At 40.4% G+C, this 24,553-nt stretch overlaps 1 long non-coding RNA gene across 2 annotated transcripts in view; it reads right to left on the bottom strand.

Annotated features, from left to right (window-relative positions):
• LOC112545862 (uncharacterized) overlaps positions 1-24,553 on the bottom strand; it is a 69,193-nt gene that overhangs the window by 15,581 nt on the left and 29,059 nt on the right. The gene's annotated exons all lie outside the window — the stretch shown is intronic.

The raw sequence follows: 24,553 nt of genomic DNA, 5'->3' as shown, positions 1-24,553 counted from the left end.
TTTTATTTTATATGCAACCATTTGTATACAATATTCTACTTGATTTTTTATGCTTTATTAAATAAACTTATATTTGTTTTCATGCTGTACAAATCTAAGTGCTCTGTGTTAAGTGGAACAACGGTCTGATGTGAAAGTTGCTGACGTGAAAGCTACAATTCAAGGTTTCTTTAGAAGTAGCAAACCTGTGAACATTTCAAGTGTCCAGTGGACCAGGGATAGGAGATGTCAGAGGGAGAAGCATGGAAGTCTCAAGGGTTGGACTGTGCTAATTACTAACCTATAAAGTAACAGCAGGACCTGCACAGCCTTGAGGGGGCAGCTGATCCATAGCATGCATAGACAGGGCTTCCTCATGGTAAGAGCAGATGATAGTGACTAGTGGGGTGCCTCACAGCCCTGGTTAGTCCTGGGAAGTGTCACATTAGGTGTGATGAGAGAAATGACGAGAGGAGTCAACAATGGCTCCAAAGCTGAGATCTGTAGTGTGGAGGAGGATGAGGCAGGAGAAAGGGAGAGAGACTTGAATATGGGAGGAAAGATTAGAAATCCAGTTTGCTAGACTAAAATGAGGGAACAAGGTAAAACTTCCATTTTCTCTGCTCTTCCAATTTGTCAGAGACAATATTTTCAGAAAAGAAATCTGACCAAATGTTTAAATGTTCATAGTATAGGATATTTCTTTTGCCATGTAGTCTTTTTTTTTAAAGCCAGAGGGCTAGATCTTCAATTAGTATAAATGACATTATGGCCATTTATACCAGCTGAGGATCAGCCCTAGAGATGAAACTAGCAGTTTATATTTGAAAGGTATCCACCACTGATATTTAAAAGGTCAAGCATTTCTTATTCAATAGGCATTGGCTATATGGGTATAAGTTCGAACTAGGGAGGCTAATGTAGGCATTTGAAGTTGCAAATGAAGCCCGGGATTTAAATATCCCAGGCTTTATTTGCATCTTCCGTCCGGGCGCCATTTTTAAATCCCCTTAGTCCGAACTAACTGCCCGTGGCTACATGCAGCAGTCAAACGTTAACTCGAACTAAGGAATTAGTTCGAGTTAACTGTTACACCTCATTCCATGGGGGCAAAATACAGACATTTGCTATGACTATATTCAGACTCACTTTTTTTAATAATAATGCCTTATAAGGCCAGATGCCTAATGCAGTCAGAGCTTTCCAGTGAATGTGGTTCATGTCGTTATTCTCATCAAGAAGATCCTAACACTCTTTAAATGTTTCAAAGCTTTTTCTCTTAAGTTGAACATAGTGGTGGCCAGAGAAAAGCACTGTGCAGATTGCAAACTATGTTTGTGATGGTATCTTTAATTATTAAACTACATAGTCGCAGTCTCTCCACACCCATGTTTAATTTAAACTACTTGAAAGAAACATAAGCTCTACGTGTTTTAAAAGAAGACTCAGATGGCCACAATCAATATGTCTATTGAATTATGCGAAAAAAATACTCAGGGTCCAGACATGCATTGGGGATGATAAAGAAGCTGCAGCACCCCCAAAAGGAACTTGTAGAAATAGGGGATTTTTGCCTATAGATAGTGAATGCACCTGCACCTGGTGATACAACTTTTCAGGAGTTGTTCAATAATTCCTCTTGCTTCCTCCGCACCCCCTTTAGTTGTGCCTTGTCCCCTGTGTGTGCACAGAGACTTATGTACAGCAGCTACACAGTGATATGAGATTCTACACACTTACCCTACCTTTTTGTGTAGCCAATGCTGGGCACAGGCTGGCCTTTAATTATTAAATCGAAGTCGTTTCACATTACCCAATAAAAAAGCAGAAAGAGGAATAGACTACTTTAAACTTTCCATTAAAAAAATCACAGAGCATGTTAGCACTCCTAGGTCACTGAAGAGTGTACCAAACTCTTCTGTGTGAAGCGTAGCTGTTCCTCCCCTGCCAGGAGGCCTTGGGCCTGAATTGGAAGAATCACACCTTGTTAAAAATTCAATTTATACTTCATTCTTGTTCAGTACTTGGCCTCTCCTTTGACACGAAAATGAGAGTGCCAGTCAGGGTCTGTTGTGGCAGTGGGTTTTGTGATAGACATCTGTGCATGAAGAATGGTGAGTACTGAGATGTAAGGAAATCCTTTGACATAGGGCTCTGAACAGCTGAAGGGTGCCTGTTTGTCACTATGACATGAGCCATATTGTAGCAATGACCATGTGATCCAAGGCTCTGTAGGCTTTTTTTCCCTCATTATTACAATTTCCTAAGAGTTCAGGGTTATTTGAGTCACTGAACAAAAGTCAGTCATATATAAACAAACACCTCCATCAAAATCACATTTGAATTTGTCATCAAAGTATGTAACTGTTAGCTACACCAGTTATACTTTCCATCACTTTTGGAAGACTGAATGACTCTGATATTTTCCCTTCTGCTTTTCCTGGGTTGCCTAGTGGCTATATTGAAATCATGTACCTTGCCAGTAGACCACTTAGTTGATGGCTTGAACAGATTCCAAACTGATATGTAGGGTCCACTGACCCCTTGATGCAGTAGCTCCTAAAAGTCATTGTGCTTAGATTCACTCTCAAAGTAACCACATTTTACCTCTACCACATCTATGGAATCTTGCATAACAAAACATAGAATCATACAACCATAGGACTGGAAGAGACATCAAGAGGTCATCAAGTCCAGTCTCCTGAGCTCATGACAGGACTATGTATTATCTGGACCATCGCTGACAGGTATTTGTCTAATCTACTCCAATAATGGAACTTGCACAACCTCCCTACATAATTTATTCCAGTGCTTAACCACTCTGACAGCTAGGAAGTTTTTCCTAATGTCCATCCTAAATCACCCTTACTGCAATTTAAGCCCATTGCTTGTTATCCTATCCTCAGAACTTAGCAATAATTTTCTCCCTCTCCCTTATAACAGCCTTTTATGTGATCTTGCATGATACAAAAGTCTGCTCTTGATGCCCAGCTGGTAGCTGAAGCAGAGTGCAGTTTTTCATTTGTGTGCATGTATTTCTATCCAATTTCAATAATTAATCATGGGTTTCTCATCTGAAGGCTGCAATGTGCTCTGCATACAGTTCTACATCCTGGGATCACTTGGAGTCGGAAGCAGGTGCAGAATGCAGCTGCCTGCTATTTAAGTGGAACTTCACTTCAAGAACATAAAACCAGTACCCTCTATAAACTGCACTAGCTGCCTGCATGGGACATTTTTCGAGGAGTAACGTTAGTTCGAACCAAGGAGTTTGGTTCGAACTAACGTGTCCCAGCGCGCACTTCCTGGTTCAAATCAGCTGTGATTCGAACTAGCGCACCGGCGAGATCATGCTAATGAAGCACGGGATATTTAAATCCCCGCTTCATTGACTATTTTGAATGCCTGCATTTGCATCCCTACTTTGAACTAAGGTGCAAGTGTAGACATACCTTTAGCTTTAACCTGCAAAGCAGCTGATTTTGCGGAAAAACTTGCCAGCTGTCTACACTGGCCACTTGAATTTCTGCAAGAACACTGACTTCCTACTGTCTGAAATCAGTGCTTCTTGTGAAAATATATGCTGCTCCTGTTTGGGCGAAAGTCCTTTTGTGCAAAAGCTTTTGCGCAAAAGGGCCAGTGTAGACAGCTCAGATTTGTTTTGCGCAAAAAAAGCCCCGATCGCGAAAATGGCAATCAGGGCTTTTTTGCGGAAAAGCACGTCTAGATTGGCACAGACACTTTTCCGCAAAAAGCTATTTCCTAAGCTATCTTAAGCTATTTCCTTCTGATGAAAAACAGTATGCGCAATGCAGCATGTCCCGGGTTCCCTGTCTTCTCTTCCTCACAAGTCTCAAAATGTAAGGGCACTATTAAAAAAACGGTGCTTGGTATTTTTGTCTTGTCTTCATTTAACAACATTTTAGTGTTATAGTTAAATAAGTAAGGCCAGGTATTTGGGACTAGGGCTGTTACTTTACTATATATGGGTATGTCTACACTACCCCCCTAGTTTGAACTAGGGGGGGTAATGTAGTCATACGGAGTTGCAAATGAAGCCCGGGATTTGCACGGGCGTACAGCTAGTTCCTCATTCCACAAGGCGTACAGCTAGTTCGGATTAGGAAGCCTAATCCGAACTAGCTAGTTCGTGCCGCATGTAGCCGCGGGCACGGGGTCCGAACCAGCCGGCATTTAAAAACAGCGCCGGCCGGCTTCATGTAAATGAAGCCCGGGAAATTCAAATCCCGGGCTTCATTTGCAACTCCGTATGACTACATTACCCCCCCTAGTTCGAACTAGGGGGGTAGTGTAGACATACCCTCTTTTAGAAATGTGCATTTCCTGTCAGCCTGTTCCTGAGTCTATTTGCTCAAGATCTCCTAAAAAGTAATGGTAAGAGCTAGGACCATCAAATTCGATATAAAGCTTCTCTTATCCAGGGCTGGGAAAAATACAGCCTGCAGGCCAAATCTGGCCCACCAAGCCACCAGATCCTGTGGACACAGCAGAGAGCCCCAGGCAGGCTCCCTGCTTGCCTCCCTCCACCCACATGCCACTCAAAAAAGTGTCTGCAGGGCCATTTCTCTCACACAACTGTGAGCCTAAATAAATGAGCTGCCCCACCCCCAGCACAATCCCATTGGCTGGTTTCTGGCCAATGGGAGCTGCCTGTTTGAACAACAGGCAGCCCACAAAGCACCACACCCCCCACTCCCCTGAGGCTTATAGTTATTCACACATACACATGGCCTCTGCAGCCTGTACAGGGGTGGGGCAGGCAGGGAGGCTGCCTCAGAAATGTGCTGGGCTGCTAGCTAGGAGTCACCCAGGTAAGTTTCCCGGCCAGGGCCTGCCTCTGGCACTTCAGCCTCCCCCTCTGCCCTCCATTCCTGATCCCTTATCCCACATAACTCAAACCCTCTGCCCCCTCCTCCACGCATACCCCCTCCCAGAACCTGCACTCCAGTCCCCTGCCCTAGGCCACAACACAAACCACTGCATTCAGGTAACAACCCCTTCCTGTCCTAGGTCCCAACCTAAACCCATGCACCCCCTTCTGTACCCCAATCCCCTGCCATAGGTCACAACCCAAACCCCTACACCCCAGTCCAGTGTCCCAGGTCACAACCACCTCCTTCACCCAAACTCCCTTCCAGACCCCACACTCCCTCCTGCACCCTAACCCCTTACCCCATACTGCCTTCTGCACCCAACCTCCATCCCAGACCCTGCACCTTCTCCATTAATATGATGGAAAAGTGCGGCCCTCTACCTTTTTCCAAAAATTATTGCTCTTATCATAAGATAAAGCAACAGAAGGGTTTGCTTGTGCCATGAAAATGGGATGTGCCCGGAATGGAATTGCTTCTCGTAAAACCAAAGTCAGTACAGTCCTCAAATTGACATAACTAGGTGAATTTTGAAAGAGACTGAACCAAGATGATCCAGAAAAACAGGATGAACCTGGAATAAAATTGCTTCTCAATAAACTTCATGGAAAAAGAGATAAAATGGAGATATTTGGAATAGTGCTCTGTTTTGGCATAGGTAAATCAATGCTTAAGGTTTGAAAACTAGAAGAAATGTTATTGGTAAGAATATTGACCTTTTTTTGTTATGCCCATTTTTGTTAAAACATAGCAAACTATAAGAATTTATAGGGATGAAGAAACAAAATACACTTGATGGAATTCCTGCATTATGGACTCAAGCAATGCCGGGTAAATCTACTAGCTTACTTACATTTGTGTAGTATCTAGCATAAATTGGGGCCCAGCCTGGTTGAAGCCTCAATGTGCTCCTCAATGTGTGTTAACAAGCCACAGGAATGTGGAGGAGAGCAAGTTACAGTACCTTTACTTGCCACCAAAGTCACTGGAATCACTGTTGATTTAAACTAAAGTCTCTTAGATCAGAATCTATCCTGAAATTAATAAGTAAGTAAAATAAAACAAGACAGGCCAGTGTCCCCTAGACAAATTTAAACATCTTAGAAAAGCTCTTTGGGAGGCTGAATATAAGGTTTCTGCTTCACAAATGTGTCTCATGCTTGTATAAAAGCACTTACAGGATAACAGTTCGGTTGGGGTTTAATGCATGCTTTCAGCTCTCCAACTCTGTGTGATGTTCGAAAATTACACACCCGTAAAAGTCAGATTCAGAACTAGATCATAACGCAGTGACCTGATTCTGACTGAGCACTGTCTTAAAGTTTTTAACATCTCCCTTGCCTTCTGTACTTGGAATGGTTTGAAATGGTCTGGCACCTCACCCTAGTGCGACAGAGTTTAAATCTCTGTAAACAGTTCACAGCATCTGTGTTTAATAACAGCCATTTTCCATAGTTTAACATGTAAAACAAATTTAATGCAATAGAGCAATACTGTATCAGTGTTAACTAGGCTCTAATGGGAATTGTCAGTGAGTAAAGTATTGTCTTTACAAATATAAAAATGGTTTTGTAAGCTAATTTTGCTACATTAGTTAAAATATTTGCATAAAAGACTTACAATCTTAAGTAGTAAAAGGTTGTCACAGTTCAAAATACAATGATTTTAATAATTCCCACTGACTTCCGAAGGAACTTTAAAGTAATTTCCAGCAACTATTATATGCACTATATCTACTCTTTTACCCTGCTGGCATGTGGTTATGAAAGCTATGCTCGTACAATTGTCCCTGGGCTAATATACAATGCATTAAAAGTATAGCTGCCACCAAAGAATGAGCTGGGAAGAGAATCAGGAGCCCTAAATCACACCTCCCTTTCACTGACCTCTGCATCTCATAAACATGCTGAAAACTACGTTTTTTTCATGTGTTGCTTGTTTACAGCAGCAATAGAACACTCACCTAAGCTGTCTGCATTGAAAAGAAAGGAAAAACAGTAAGGCAATCTATATCATTGAGGACTATGCATGACAGGAGCATATCTGAGATACAAAAATAAGGCTAGCATCTGAGGGCACTCTTGCCGCTCATACAGCATTGCACGGCAAGGAAGGTGAAGGCGGGGAAAGGAATTGGGGAGAAAAGAAAGAGAAACCAATTATATTTCCCACTTCACCATGTCTTCCAAAAGAAAAGAAATGAGCCACGCCAGAAAAGTTAGTGTGAAAGATTAATTTACACAAAATCTCAGCATAATCTCTGGGTCTGTTTTTCTGCAATGACAAGTGTTTCCCCCAAGGTGTTGAATTCTGCTCAAATCCCAATAGAGCATCTGAGAATGGAAGGTACTGTACTTGGCATCACTCAGCATTGAGTCAGGCATGGTAAAGCTCCTGTATCTGTAAGACTCTCTCTCTCCCCTTCCCCGGTCTCCACACACACACTTCTTCCCCTTGTTTCTTGCTTGCACTCCAATGGGAAATGGAAGTTCTCTGCTCTTGGGAGTCTGACGTCCCTGACAATGAAACTAGGGGATGTCTGTATTTTTTTTATTAAGGCTCGCTTTAAGTACAAGCAGAGCAAGCCGATCTTAGGACTCTACTGTTCTGATGGCTCGTTCCCCCAGATATATTCTCCTAACTCAGAATCTAGCCCTCCTTTTCATAAGAACACAAGAATGGCCATACTGAATCAGACCAAAGGTCCATCTAACCCATTATCCTGTCTTGAAACAATGGCCAATACCAGGTACCCTAGAAGGAGTGAACAGAGCAAGCAATCAAGTGAGTTGCACCCCCCCCCCAGTCATCCATTCCCAGATACTGGGGACACCATGCCCATCCTGGCTAATAGCCATCGATGGACACTCTTGTCTGCCAGTAGGACCAGAGAGGAAGGGAGCTATGTACATCACAATGACTGGTGTGCTGAAGACTATGGCCGGAGAAAGAATAAAAGTGGAAATATTTCAGAGGAAGAAACCAACTGACCATTTTAGGGATTTCAATTCTTCTGGCATTCACATCTAATCAGGAGGTGTCAGTTGCTAACCACGTGAGCCATTTCCAGCTCTGAAATGCCAGACATTCTACAGTCACCCCATAGGGAGCCCTCCATACCTACTTGTTATCCCAAAGGGAAACAGCCTATCATGCTCTGCTGAGAAATAACCCAAGGTAAGTGACAGACAGAACATCAGGGCCATCAGAAGAGACTTTGAACTTTTTTATAATACCAGGTAATCCCATTTGGTATTAGATTTAAAACTTTAAGATTGATGTCCCAATTGTTTCTGAAGTCCTTGCAGCCCATCCCTGCTGTCAATAGCATTCAAGCATTGAATTCTGCATCATATGACTTGCTCAATCTTCTTTTGTCTAAATCTGAAATACCTTTCACTACCTGATCTTCAAGAACTTGCAGTGATAAGTACACAGTTATCCAGATGGAAAAAAAGGATCCACACATGATGTAAATATAGCAGCTCAGTAACATTTTGTTTAACAGGTCTATTATAAGGCATTGACTTTGAAACAGGATACAGATTCTTCCATATTCAGGTCTTTGGCTACAAATCGGTTCAAGCTGGTTGTGACCAAGCATTGATATTGTGTTAGGGATCTCAGGCTGGTCTCATGTCAGCATACGCAATGGATTTGGTTCCTATTTAACTAACCATTGAAGCAGGACTGGAAATCTTACTTATGTTTTCGCCCATCACATGATTAACCTAATTTCATTGGTTGTTCATCTAAATTGCTCCAGATCCAATAGCCAATAAGAAGCAATACCCTGAGAGTGATTAGTAGATAAGAGGAAGGGACAAACATTTCATTTTCTGCAGGATACACTTGTCATAATACTCAATGAAGTGTTGACACTTGATAGCTTATTGTTATCAGAGTTTGGTGGGAAGTCTGTTATTAGGAAAAAAAGACAGCTGGTTCTTTTTCAGAGATGATTTGGGACCTCTTTGCTATGCACCAGTGTTTGGTTGTATTCTCTATATTTTATAGCATGACTGGACACTGTTAACATGCTTTCTCTTCACTACAAGGTTACTATTTCTTGGTTTCAGAGCCTAAAATAATAGACATTTCTCTCCACTCCCCAAAATTACTTTCTGAAGAAAAAATCATATGGAAAATGATTATGTTGGAAAGGTGTGTGGAAAGTCTACCCACATGAACACTACACACTTAAATAAAGGATCAGTAGTCATACCATTTAATAGAACTACTTGTGAACATTCTTCACATTCAAGTGAGAAAACAATGGCTGCTGCACTGTCTTTATCTACTTAGTCCACAGATGGGCCCCATATATACATATAATATCCACCTGGAATGAAAACTCATTGGTGCAAACTGCCAAAAACCATCACCCTTGAATTGTGTATTGCAGTCTCAAGAGTGAGAATTTTACTGCATGAGGATTTCAGAGGTGTCCTCCCCAGGTGGAATTCTTTGGAGGGTACATCTATACTGCATAACTATTAAGGGATACTGGAGGTAACCCGAAATAACTACCCTTCGTCTACACAAGTGCCTGTTATTTCTAAATATTTTTCAAAATAATGGGTGCGCTATGTATTGGTAAACCTCATTCCACAAGGGTTAAGAGATGGCTTGAAAAAGCACGTTATTTCAAAATTTGGCATTGTGTAGATGTGTCAAATTTCAAAATAAGCTATTTTGAAATCGTTTTGAAATGAGATACACAATTTGTGTAGTGCAAAATCCGTATCTTATTTCGAGTTTAGGGTGCTGTGTAGACATACCTGGAAAGGGCAGTATCAGTGTAGACTCAGTATGATCATCTGCCCCGATCTCCTGTGTCCAAGCTATAGTAACTCCCTGAAATATTTTTTTTAGAAATATATCCAATCTTGATTTTCAAATTTCCAGTATGGAGAATCCACCACACGCTTGGTAAATTCTTTCATGGATTAATAACATTTAATGTTTTAAAATGTATGCCTTATTTCTAGGACTAATGGATTGAAAATTGTGATTAATTTCATGATTAAAAACATTAATCATGATTAATCTCACCTTTAAAAATAATAGAACACCATTTTGAAAATTTTGTAGGTTTTCTACATGTTCAAATATATTGATTTCATTACAACATAAAATACAAAGGCTGTGTTTAGACTGGCAATTTTTTCCGCAAAATCATCTGCTTTTGCGGAAAAACTTGCCAGCTGTCTACACTGGCCGCTTGAATTTCCGCAAGAACACTGACGATCTCATGTAAGCTCTTTTCCGAAAATGCTTTTAACGGAAAACTTTTCCGTTAAAAGCATTTCCGGAAAATCATGCCATTGTAGACATAGCCAAAGTGTACAGTGTTCACTTTATATTTATTTTATTACAAATGTTTGCACTGTAAAAAACAAAAGCTGCCTGGCATGCTCCAGGCAGCTTTTAGGGCTGTCTGGAGAGGTGAGGTGCTGGGTGGTGTGATCCAGGCAGTGAAGGGGGGACTCCATGGTCTGGATGGTGCTGAGGGCTGGCTGCCCTCAGCCCAATCTTTCTGCCTGAGCCTCTGCCCCTTCTGGGAGCACAGAGCTGGGCCCTCCTGACCTTGCCCAGGAACCTGGCAGGGCTGTTGGCTCTCCTGTACACCATATAGTACTCCTGAATATATGAGGAGTACAAGTTCTTTCAAAAAAGGGTTTTTTTCCTAAAGAACCCCATCTAGACTGTGCTTTCACTTTCAAAAAACCCATTTTCAAAAAAGCGTTCTGACACAAATATGTAAATGAAGCATGGGATATTTAAATCCGTGCTTTGTTTGAACATTCAATTTGTCTCATTTACATTCCTCTTTTGAAAGAGGAATGTAATCTAGACATAGCCCCAGTATCCTGGCATGGCTTTACCTATAATACTAATACTCTGTTTTGTTTTTTGTCAAGAAGATTGATGGTGATGGAATGTCTAACATTGAGAATGTTAATAGAAATGGAGTAGGTTTCGAAGTTAAAATAAAAAAAAGAACAAGTTAAAATTACTTAGAAAAGTTAGATGTCTTCAAGTCACCAGGAGCTGATGAAATGCGTTCTAGAATACTCCAGGAGCTGATAGAGGAGGTATCTGAGCCTTTAGCTATCATCTTTGAAAAGTCATGGAAGTCAGGAAAGATTCCAGAAGACTGGAAAAGGGCAAATATAGTGCCCATTTATAAAAAAGGAAATAAGAACAACCCAGGAAAATACAGACCAATCAGCTTAACTTCTGTTCCAGGGAAGATAATGGAGCAAGTAATTAAGGACCTCGCCTGCAAACACCTGGAAGATAATAAGGTGATAGGTAAGAGCCAGCATGGATTTTTTCAAGAAAAAATCACATCAAACCAACCTGATAGCATTCTTTGATAGGATAACAAGTCTTGTGGATAAGAGAGAAGCAGTAGATGTGGTAAACCTAGACTTTAGTAAGGCACTTGACACGGTCTCAATAAACTAAGGAAATACAATCTAGATGGGGCTACTATAAGATGGGTGCATAACTGTCTGGATAACCGTTCTCAGAGAGTAGTTATTAACAGTTCACAATCATGGTGGAAGGGCATAACAAGGACAGTTCTGCAGGGGTCTGTTTTGGGACCAGTTCTGTCCAATATCTTCATCTATTTAGATGATGGCATAGAGAGTATGATTATTAAGTTTGCAGATGATACCAAGCTGGGAGGAGTTGCAAGTGCTTTGGAGGATAGGTCCATAATTCAAAATGATCTAGACAAACTAGAGAAATGGTCAAAGGTAAATAGAGTGAAGTTTAATAAGGACAAATGCAAAGTACTCCACTTAGGAAGGAACAATTAGTTTCACACATCCCGGCTGTGTTTAGACTGGCAAGTTTTTCTGCAAAATCATCTGCTTTTCCGGAAAAACTTGCCAGCTGTCTACACTGGCTGCTTGACTTTCCGCAAGAACACTGACGATCTCATGTAAGATGGTCAGTGTTCTTGCAGAAATACTGTGCTGCTCCCGTTCGGGCAAAAGCCCTCTTGTGCAAATCATTTGCACAAGAGGGCCAGTGTAGACAGGACAATACTGTTTTGCACAAAAATGCCCCGATGGCTAAAATGGCAATTGGGGCTTTTTTGCGCAAAAGCGCGTCTAGATTGGCACGGACGCTTTTCCGCAAAAAGTGCTTTTGCGGAAAAGCGTCCGTGCCAATCTAGATGCTCTTTTCTGAAAATGCTTTTAACGGAAATCTTCAATGACGGGGATTCTACAGTTTCTAATATCTGATTGAAATCTTCCTGGCTGCTCATTAAACTCATTATTTCTTATCCTACCTTCAGGACAATTGATCACTTCCCTTTTTTATGACAGACATTAACATAGTTGAAGACTTATCAAATCCCCCCTCAGTCCTCTTTTTTCAAGAATAAATGTGCAAATATTTTAACCTTTCCTTAGAAGGTTAGGTTTTCTCAACCTGATCTGTGCTTATTAGGCCTCAACTGGAGTATTGGGTCCAGTTCTGGGTGTGACATTTTAGGAAAGATGTGGACAAATCGGAGAATGTCCAGAGAAGAGCAACAAAATGATTAAAGGTCTAGAAGCATGACCTATGATGAAAGAGTGAAAGAACTGTGTTTGTTTAGTCTGGAGAAGAGAAGACCAAGAGGGGAAATGATGATAGCTTTCTGTATCTAATAGGTTGTTACTAGGAAGAGAGAAAAATTATTCTCTGTAACCTTTGATCATAGGGGGGAAAATGGGCTTAACTTGCAGAAAGGGAGGTTTAGATTGAACATTAGGAAAAACTTCCTGTCAGGGTGATTTAGCACTGCAATAAATTTCCAAGAGAGGTTGTGGAATGTCCATCATTGGAGATTTTTAAGAGCAGGTTAGACAGATGCCCGCCAGTGATGGTCTAGATGGTGCATGATCCTGCCATGAGTTCAAGGACTGGACTTGATGACCTCTCAGTGTTCCTTTTAGTTCTATGGTTATTTTTCTTTCTCTCCTCTGAGCTCTCTCCAATTTGTCCACATCTTTCTTAAAGTGTGGTCCCCAAACTGGACACATTTCTCCTGCTGATGACTCACCAGTACTGAGTAGAGCTGGACAATTATCTTCCATCACAGTATGCTTCATACAAAAATTCTAACAATGTATCCCAGAATAATAATAGCCTTTTTCACAACTGCATCGCATTGTCAAGATATTCAATTTGTGATCCATTATAACCCAATGGATCTTTTTTTAAATCTTTTTTAAAGCTCCTTCTCCTAATCCAGATACTCTTACGTTTGATTTTTCTTTCCTAAGTGTAGTGCTTAGCACTTGTCTTTATTGAAATTCATTGTGTTGATTTCAGTTCAATTCTACAACTTCTCCAGCTCATTTTCAATTCTACTCCATTGTCCAAAGTGCTAGCAACCTCTCCCAACTTGGTTTAATATCCAAATTTATATTCAAATTTACCACTTCATTATCCAGGTCATTAATGAAAGTATTGAATGGTGCTGGAGCCAGTATGGACTCCTGCTGGGCCCCACTGAATACGTCCTCTCAGTTTAACAGAAAAACATTGATACTAGTCCTTGAGCACTGTCTTTCAACCATTTTTCACGAAACTTATAGTAATTTCATCTAAACCACATTTCTCTAGTTTTCTTATATGAAAGTCATATGGGACTATGTCAAAAGCCATACTATAATTAAAATGTATCATGTCTACAGCTTCCCCCATTCCCTAGGCTATTAATCCTGTCAAAGGAGGATGTACTGGAGTCATATGTTCACAGGGAATTTCACACCATTGAAGAGTTAATCTATTGCAGGTTTTCAGACCTTCTGGAATTGCTTTTCTTTTCCATGGGAGAGTATAGAAAAACTCTAGAAGAGAATATTTTGGAAAAAAATTGGCACTATTAGAAACCTCCAGATATAGTGGTGAAATTGCAGAGACACTTTCACATGTGTATTATACTCAGGGGGGCTGACAGTTTCTGTGGGCCCTGGCCAAGGTATGGAAGACCCCCATCGCCAAGCTCCCCACAAAGGGTGGGGCCCTGGATGGAAGGGACAGGGTTGAGGGCAGCCAGCCCTCAGCACCTCACAAACTGTGGCATTGCCCCCACTCCAGCCCTGAGAGCCACACAGAGTGTGTGGAGAGGTGGTCTAGTGCTCCAGCAGTAATTTAAAGGCCCAGAGCTCCAGCCACTGCCACAGAAGCGGTGGTGGTGGCTGGGAGCATCGGGCCTTGGGGCAATCGCACACTTTGCCCCCCATGTCGGTGGGTTCCATTATACTAAGACTGAGGGGAGTACACTTTTCAGACGTGTTGGGAAATCACAGCTCCCACTGACCTCAGTGCCAACTGTTCAGCACCTCAAAACATCCACCCTCTTATTTAGGTCCCTTAGGGTGCTGAGTGCTTAGCACCCTCATGTGAAAACATTGTCTATTGTATCCTATATTCCTGGCAAAGTATCCCTGCAGGACTTCTCATAAACAGGAGGGGGAAAAAAGAAGTCCCATTAAGGTTATTTTAAAAAGAACACTTTCAAGGAAAAGAAAAACAGCTGTTTGCAGAGCATGAGTTTCCACTGACTTTCCTATTTGTCTTGTGACAAGGTCCTCACTCAGGCCCCTTACCTGGGGACTCCTTCTTTGGTCACAAATCAACTGGAGATCCTTACTTGTGCAATCACCCATGCCTTTTATTGTCTATGCCAGTTTCTCACCACCTTCTACTTACCGAGCTTTTTGTTTGCTACAAACTCACCTACCCTCGCTAGCTGACTGGGGATTATACTCAGTCACTCTCTGGCTCCTCCCCTTCCACTTCCCTCCTGGTTGCCTTATCTAGCCTTATCTTTTAAATCAACTTCTGTTCCAAATGCCTGGAAGATAGCTAATGTGACACCAATTTTCAAAAAGGGCTCTAGAGGTGATCCAGTGCTTCTCAACCTTTTTTTTTATAAAGTACCCCCTTTTCAAAAAAAAATTATAAGTACCCCCAGTACCTACAGTTTTCAGACGCAAATTTTTTTCTACCATTGCAACACATTTGTTTAAATAACTTAATCATAGTCAGGTGGGCAATAAAATTTTTGGGTGTAAAAAGTACAAAAATAATAAAGCACTGTAAAACTTAAAACAAAATTTCAGTTTTCTTCAAATTTCAGTTGTGTTGACATACCCCTCATAATTCTCTCGAGTACCCCTAAGGATACTCGTACCACTGGTTGAGAAATACTGTTATAGACTTAGTTTAATTTCAGTACTGGGCAAACTGCGTGAAAATATAGCAAAGAACAGAATTGTCAAGCACACAGATGAACATAATTTGTTGGGGAAAAGTCAACATGGATTCTGTAAAGGGAAATCATGCCTTACTAATCTACTAGAGTTCTTTGAGGGGGTCAACAAACATGTGAACAAGAGGGAGTCAGTGGATATGGTGTACTTAGATTTCCAGAAAACCTCTGACAAGGCTCCTCACCAAAGGATAAGCAAAATAAACTGCCATGGGATAAGAGGGAAAGTCCTCTCATAGATTAAGAACTGGCTAAAAGATAGGAAACAAAGGGTAGGACTAAATGGCCAGTTTTCAGAATGGAGAGAAGTAACTAGTGGTGTCCCACAGAAGTCTCTATTAGGACCGGTCCTATTCAACATATTCATAAATGATCTGCAGGATGGGGTGAACAGTGAGGTGGCAAATTTTGCATATGATACTAAACTGCTGAAGATAATGAAGTTCAAAACAGACTGCAAGGAGCTTTAAAAGGGTCTCAAAAAACTAGGTGACTGGGCAATAAAATGACAGATGAATTTAATGTTGATAAATGCAAAGTAATGCATATTGGAAAACAATCCCAACTGTATATATATAAAATGATGGGGACTAAATGAGCTAAAACCACTCAAGAGAGAGATCTTGGAATCACTGGGGATAGTTCTCTGAAAACATCCACTCAATGTGCAGCAGTTAAAAAATCAAACCGAATGTTAGGAATCATTAAAAAGGGATAGAGAATAAGACAGGGGATATCTTTTATTGCCTCTATATAAATCCATGTTATGCCCACATCTTGAACAGTGCATGCAGATGTGATTGCCCCAATCTCAAAAAAGATATCTTGGCATTGGAAAAAGTTCCAAAAAGAGCAACAAAACATATTAGAGGTTTGGAACACTGCCATATGAGGAGAAATTAATAGAACTGGGACTTTTCATTTTAGAAAAGAGGAGACTAAGTGGGGATATGATAGAGGTCTCTAAAATCATGACTGTTGTGGAGAAAATAGATAAGGAAAAATTATTTATTTGCTCCCATAACACAAGAATTAAAGGTTACCAAATGAAATTAATAGCTAGCAAACAAAACAAACAAAAACAAGGATTTCTTCACACAAAGCACAGTCAACCTGTGGAACTCCTTGCCAGAGGATATTATGAAGATCAGGACTTTAACAAGGTTCAAAAAAGAACTAGATAAATTCATGGAGGATAGATCCATCACTGGCTCTTAGCCAGGATGAATATCAGTGGTGCCCGTAGCCTCTGTTTGTCAGAAGCTGTGAAAGGGTGACAAGGGAGGATCACATGATGATTTCCTGTTCTGTTCATTCCCTCTGGGGCACTTGGCACTGGCCACTATCAGAAGACAGGATACTGTACTAGTTGGTCCTTTGGTCTGACCCAGTGTGGCCGTTCTTATGTTCTTATGGGCTTCCTCAGGCCTTGCTCATGGGAGCAGAAAAGGAAGGAGAAACAAATCGCCACTGGGCGTTCCAGTGCTTTGCCTATCTGGCTCAGGAGAATGCAGCATGGAGCCACAGCAAATATAGGCACTTAAGCAATTAAGCACATGCTTAACTTTGATTACCTGCTTAAGTCCCATTGAATTAAGTATGGGCATTTGGGATGTTTTACTGATTCAGGGTCACAAAACAGCTATAGCATGGAGCCACCATGGTGTGTGTGGGGGGGGGGGGGGAAGAATAGTTCTTGCAAAAACATTGAACAAATGGAGACAGCAACTACTTGAATGTTATCTGGGCAATCAAAGAGAGAAGAGAAATTTTCAGGGTGGTGGAAAGACCATGTCACATGGGATAGAAGGTGCCTAGCAGACCTGGTAGAACTTCCCATTCAATGTGGTCAAAAGCTTTTTTCATAATGAGTGAAAGGAAAGGGCTTAGTACTTCATGGGATTAAGCAAAATATATTACATTGGAGACTCCAGTCCAGACTTTAGTATGGACACATAGGCTACATCTAGACTGCAAGCTTCTTTCAAAAGAAGCTTTTTCAAAAGATACTTTCAAAAAAGAGCATCTAGACTACAATCAGTACTTTCGAAAAAGCAAACTGCTTTTTTGAAAGAGCGCACACAGGCAGTCTGGATGCTCTCTTTCAAAAAAGCACAATTTGTATTACATAGCGCCTTTTTTCAAAAGAGCACTTTCGAAAAAAGGCGTTATTCCTCATAAATCAAGGTTTTCCACGGTCGACAAAACCGTCGTGTTCTTTCAATTTACTGTCAACAGAACGCAGCAGCAGTGTAGATGCAGATAAATATTTTTCAAAAAAAGGCCATTTTTTTCTAAACATCCCTATAGTCTAGACACACCCATGTTGGAGGAATTGCAGCCTCTAGTATTTCAAGGAGTTAGGCTATAAGTGGTGTGCTGGCTTTGTACTGATTCTCTGCACATGGATGAATTTCAGACTTGACTCTTGACCAAACATCTGAGTGCTTTCAGCTGGACCACCAGAGAAAGATAGCATGATTACAGCTTCCTCTTCATAGTGAAAGAAGTGACAAGAACACAAAAATAGCCAAGTCCTGTTGAGGCATTTCTCATGCAAAATCCTAGGCAAAATATTATGACATAATGATGCCAAATAGAATCTATTTTTATATTGATAAATATGGTGTAAAAATAATTTTGCACAGTAGAATAAGTGCTGCTACCTTAAATATCAAAATAAGTTGTGTTCTGGTACCCAAATTTCCATTCTGCAGTCAAGGATCTATTCAGCCAAATGTCTCGAAATGCCAGCATTTAACCACACATTTCTGGATACTTTGATGATCAATACTAAGCAGAATGTGTTTTTATAGCTATACAGCTCAATCTATCTATAAAAAATAGTGAACAATATACCATAAGGATATGTCTATACTATGGGACAAGATCAAAATAAGATACACAATTTCTGTTACATTAATTGCATAGCTGAAGTCGAAGTACCTTAACTCGACTTTTGGTGCTGTCCACACTGCAGGAAATTGAAGGGAGAACACTCTCTCTTTGCCTTCCCTTACTCCTAGTGGAAGCAGGACTAGAGTGCCCCTCTCAATTTGAATTAGCTCTCTTAACAAGACCCGCTAATTTGAACCCTGGAAGATCAACAATGACAGCTTCAATATTCTCTGTAGTGTAGACATACCCCACGATTTCTGCTTTATTGTTTGTGTAGAATTGTAAATTGCAATCACAAATGTATTTCACCCATATTTGCTGATTATCTGTCTTTTATCTCCATTCCACCCTCCAGAAACAATATAGACAAAACGGTCCTGATGTTTTTTTACATGCAGGGTATGTCTACACTGCAAAAAAAAAGGGAGTGTCAGGTTAGCTAACTTGGGTTAAAACAGTAGGGAAGACATTGCAACTCAACTTTTAATGTGGGTGAGCAACTCAAGTTTACAGCAAGCTGCTCTATTGGCTTGATCTCAAACTGTTAACCCAGGTTAAAAGCCAAGCACCAATATCTACACTGCTAACTAACCGGAATGAAAACACAGGGAACCTAACTCAGATTAAAACACTATGGTTAAATACCATTTTTGTAGTGTATACCTAACCATAAGACCTCCTTACTGCTCTCTGCAGGGTAGATGTTACATCGCCTTTATTCTGCCAGAGTGATGTAAAGAAGCTATAATATAAATAAAAATCATGCTCAATGAGATTTATGGTAGCAGCCTGTAACAAATATTTTTGAAGCTAAATGGTTGTATAAAGCATTACTGGTAATGCTATTAAAACGGCCATGAAATAATAGGGCTGATTAAATTTGGCAATAGTAAATATTTAATGAGAACACTTACATAGTCTTCCAAGAATGAAAGAGACCAGTACAAATATTATGCTTATTTAACCTTTCCTAGTGATAGTGGTGAGGGGCCTTTAGGAAGCAGAGTTTCATGCATTTTCTTTCCTAGCACAGTAGAACACTGTATCAGCTCAGTTCTTCATAAATCTACTTAATAAACTATCAATATTTATGTTCAGAGACCAGAAATCCTGTTGACAACTTTTTGGAACCATTTAGTAAAGATTGTTATGGCTAGTTGTAAGCACTTAATATACTGATGTAAGTATCCCAGCTGTATTTCTTTGAGTTTATTTTGATGGATTCCACCTTTAAACTTCAGCATCACAGAAAACATTATTTCCTGTGAAACATACTCATTAATTTTCTCTTAAGTAAATATCTATTTTAGAAAATCACTTACATAATATCCCTAGATCATTTCTTGTTTAACCAAGGTGCCCTTTTTATATTGAAATATGAGCCCCCTTTATAAATTTAGTAAATAGTGCAGTAATGAAAACTTAATGTTGATCACAGGAATTGTTCTTTTAATATTCTTTCCCTCAACTGCTTAGGTTATGAGATGGCTGTTCCTCTTTCTTTTGTGATTACTTTAATCACTGAAATTGATCTGTTCACTCAGTCCACTTAGGTGTGCTTAAATTATAATATAGTTCATCCTGTTCCATTACCGTGAATAGCAATTTGTTTAATATTTAATTTTAATTGTATTTGATGAAAGAAAGATGGACAGTGGGAAGAAATAGCAAACTGAATTAACATGCCTTAGTTAGCAGATCTTTGAATTTGATATACTGTACAAAAAACTTGTATGAATAATTTTCTGTTCCTTTTTTACATTCAGATAAAAAGTTTTTCATTTCAATTATTCATCGTATCTGGCCATTTCAAGAGGTGATGATTAACTCATCAGCAATTTAATTTTTTTGAAAAGAAAGGAGATAAATGTATGGGAAATTGTACCTTAAATAAACCAGGTCTGTGGCGAACAATAATTTCAATCAACACACTTTGTAAATTCAAATCTAATGTAAAAATGTGGGTGCTACCCCACTTTGACCTCAAAATCTATCCTATATCTATCACCATGCTTCCATTCTTCCTCATTAATTTAAATCTGACACATTCCTTTTTTGGTCCTGTGGTATTTGTGTTTCTTGGTTTCTGTTGGATTGGACTATATCTTTCCAACTAACTGGGATGAATGGAAAAAAAGAGTCTTTATAATCCTATCATTCTTTCAGATTATAGTCTCTTAAACTTTTTAAAATCTCCTAGCCTTGAGGTCATTACAAAAATCTGAGCTCCATAATGAAAGAGTGTTACAGTGAACACAAAACATCCACATGAATGTTTTTCTACATCATGATTTATATGGAAACTAGAAGTTTCTCTACTGGGAAACACCAATTATATTATTTTAGGTAAGGGAACAAGTAATATATATAACAAAAGCAACATTTAAAAGTTGTATGATAATACAAGTGTACTTCATCTTTTCTTCATTGTGAACATGTATGATGTGATACAGTGAATATTTTGATGCACTTAAAAGTATAATAATACATTTCTGAATTGTGTTATTGCAATCTATTCTGAGTCCCTATAACATGGTGCTACCAAATTCCATCTACATAATAAGATTCCAGGATTGTCACTGTGTATTGTTCTGAAGAATAGAATGGCTGAGTATGAGATAATGAAAAGAGCTACAAAAATGACTGAATTCTCTCTGTTTAGATATCACCAGCCTATAGTTTATTGATAATAGTAAGTTTTCTTTGTTGTAGGGAATAGAAGTGTGTATAGTAAATTTCTTGTCCGGTGAAACAAAAGTCTTGCAAAGTGTCAGTCGGTGTGGATGTTTGTCTTGAGATGAGACTCTCTAAGTTAGAAATGTCATTCTTGATGTTTTTCTGTTTCTTGTATAAAATACTCATCAGGTGATTCCTTAATTTCTTGGATAGTGTGAGGCAGAGTCTTTCACTGTAGTCAGTATAGTATGTTGATCTTAATGGATTGTTCACTTTCAGTCCTTTGGGTACGATGTCCATCTTCTTGCTCTTGGATAGAAAGATGATGTCTGTCTGTATCTGTGCAAGTTTCTTCATATGGTTGATGGATTTCCATTCCAAATGGCTAAATGTAGTGCCTTGCATGTAGAATAGTGATAGAAATGTAGCCGTGTTAGTCTGGTGTAGCTGAAATAAAATACAAGACTATGTAGCACTTTAAAGACTAACAAGATGGTTTATTAGATGATGAGCTTTCGTGGGCCAGACCCACTTCCTCAGATCAAATAGTGGAAGAAAATAGTCACAACCATTTATACAAAAGGATACAATTTAAAAAAATGAACACATATGAAAAGGACAAATCAGATTTCAGAACAGAAGGGGAATGCGGGAGGATGGGGAAGGTAAATGTCTGTGAGCTAATGGTATTAGTAATAAATCAGGTTAGTCAAAATAGGTATTCCAGTGACAAATATGGATTTCATTCTCTCCTGCATCTGAGATCCACTCAGGGAAAGATCAAGAAAGTCATCACAAATCTGAATATGATACCATGCTACTAAGTGTTAGGCAATATTGGTTTCAGCCCCAGCATGAGGTAGAAGAGCCTCAGGGCAGGTATACTATAGGCCAGCTGGGTTTCTGTGATACCATCCCATCCTTCCCAGTCTCTGGAAAATCCTAATTAGATGTGAGAGTTTACAAATCAGGGCTCATGCAAGCTATCTGGGACATAGCTGTAAACCATTATAGTGGATTTGATATACATATATTATTACATGTATTTAATACATATTGCCTATTTATGCACTATGGGACACTATTGAGAAAGAATTTTTGTAGCTTTGTGAGTTCCAGGGTCTTCCTTCTGTTAATTTATTTTTAAAAAACAATATTAATATTTATGATAAAGTGTCAGAACAGTAGGGGGGGGGGGGTTAAAGGGAAAGTAAAATGACGATATAAACCAAAGTCATCTACATTTTTAAAATTCCAATTTTATTCCTTCCCTCCACAAATAAATTTCATATTTTCAAATGTAATTAAGATATAGCCACCAAAACAAAAATACCTTTGGAAGGACAGCACATCATCAGTTATGGCCGGCTGAAAAAAAAACATGCTATGCTTTTTGGGGGCAGAGACTATATCTTCCTCTGTGTTTGGAAAGTGCCTCAAACATGTATGGCTTCTTAGCCATCTTTCACTTGGCCCCAATCCAATAGCCAGCTCTTGGGGTAAATCAGAGTGGCCACAGGATTGCTGAAATTTATACTTGTTTGAGCAGTTTCAAGGACCATTCAGCCAGTCCGTGATCACCTTAAAACACTGTAGTCTGACTCCTCCCCGTCACAAACTGATACGTCCCATTCCTGATTCTTCCTGTGCTGGTAGGGAATTTTCAGCTGTTTCTTTTTAAGGCAGCTTTGTGTTTCATTTTTCAGAAGATTGTAGCAATGTGTTGACCTGTCTAACTGGGGATGTAAAAATTCGTTAACAAAGATAATTGTGTAACTGCTAAAAATTTTATCGGTTTCAGGGGCTGTGGGCTCTGCAGAAGAAATATTAGCTTTGAACACAGTGAACAAGTCCTTGCCAGCCCCACTTCTGGGGATCCCCGGCATGTAACCTGCTGTGGGGAGGGAGCGAATCAGGCCCACCACATACATGGACTCCTCTGGCTGGCCAAAGAAGTCCCTGCCTGCAGTGGGCCCCGTAGGGCTGGAGAAACCTTTCGCTCAGGATGAGCGGGGAGTTGCTCCAGCCCCAACTGGTTAACCCGAACCAATGAGCCTCACCCATTAAGAGTGAGGTTAACCAGTTAACCTTTTATTTCCCTACCACTAACACTAAAATACTGGCCAATGGTTCATTCCACGGAACCATCTTCAGAGATAGACCCTTACAGTGATAGCTGATTCGGATTAGATTTAAATCTATGACTACAGGTGGGCCTAGTGACTAATAAATAACTCAAATATACTTAAGTTGGTGACAGCGGGGTTCAAACATCATTTATTTTCAATGGTATTTAGATCAGTCATGATTCAGGGACAGGAAATGTGATTCGGAAGAGCATAATTCCTTAGACCACAGGCAGAATGACAGGCTAATCAGTGCTCCTTTATACCCAGCTGGTATCCACCTGATAGGCAGAGGCATAGATCTGCCCCTCATACTGCTAGTTCAGAAGTGTAAGCCCATCAGATGCACACCTGTACTGCTCCCCTTCTTCAAATCTTGGAGGAAGATAGTGACTATTCAAGTGGTCTGGCTGCCTTCCCTGGCTGCAAAGGGAGTAAGATCCTGGCAAGCCAGTCTCCTGATGCCTCAAGTGATGAGAATGCTCAAACCTTCCTTAAGTCTGGAAAAGTGGAAAATGAGACGTTCTCTCGAGTCTGGGTGGCCCCTCTTCCTGAAGATGGGTGAGGTGGGGCATGAGGTGGAGAGCACATGAGGAGCAATTCCTTCCTTGCAACTATCAGAAGAAGGTGGCAGAAGAACAGGATTGAGGGATCTTAGTCCAAAGAGAATTACTTGAATACTTTGATCAAATATGGGTCAGCTGAAGGCTGGTACCCTCAGATATCCAAAGACTCAGATCCATATTACATTAGCTGTCTCCTAAACATCTAGTCCGGGATAAATTTGTTTCTGGCTGAATATCTTCATGACAATAGTCAAATATGAATCAAAGTTTATTAAGAGCAGCTACTATCAAAGCTGCTCAATTTGCACTTAACTTTAGTGAGAATTGGGTGTCCAGGCCCCCAGAAGTGGTTGGTTGAATTTTGTTGGGAAATAAAAGGAGGAGCATCATGTAGGGGGGTAAGGAGGACATGGCCTGGTCCCATGAGGAGCCATGTGGGAGAGGGAAAGGAATCCCCATGAGGAGGCAAGGGAGAGGGAATGAAGGGAATCACCACACTCCGGATGAAGTGGCAGGGGAAGGGGGAAATCACTAGGACACACAAGAGCCTCACAGCAGGGAAGAAATCTCCATGCATCCATGTGGAGCAGTGGGGAAGCCCCGAAGGCAGTGTGGGGGGGATGCCCAGGCCCTGTAGCTGCAGGGTGTGGGAGGGGAACCTTACCCATAGAAGGTAGCATGGCCAGCAACATGCAGAGCCCCATCCCCAACCAGTTAGTCTTGTGCTGGTGTGGCTGTCTCCACCACTCACTCTGCAGTATCCCGGCCCCACTTGCTGCCCCTGTGGTGAGTGTGAGGATTTTATCCCTCCTCTCTCTGTTCCTCCCTTTCCATGTTGGGGGGAGAAGCCCCATTCCCACCATTTCCTGTGTTCGCGGCACAACCAAACCCTGACCTTGCTTTAAGTTAGGGTAACAGGAAGCTGCCTCCCAAATTTGGTGGCCCTTGCTGTTACCATTTAGGAGGAGTTCTTGCACAAACAGATGGACAGGCAGACAGACAGAGATTTCATTTCTAAAAATATATATATTGCTATATAGAACATTAGCTAATTCATCTGCATCCTGCATGGATACACTCAGACCCTGTGTGCCCATTTGTATAATGAGTTGCTATAATCTTTTA

The sequence above is a fragment of the Pelodiscus sinensis genome, chromosome 10, assembly GCF_052426305.1.
Source record: "Pelodiscus sinensis isolate ZL-2025 chromosome 10, ASM5242630v1, whole genome shotgun sequence".
NCBI lineage: Eukaryota > Metazoa > Chordata > Testudines > Trionychidae > Pelodiscus > Pelodiscus sinensis.
Note: the sequence above shows the minus strand (reverse complement) of the source record. Positions and strands in the feature narration are given on the sequence as shown.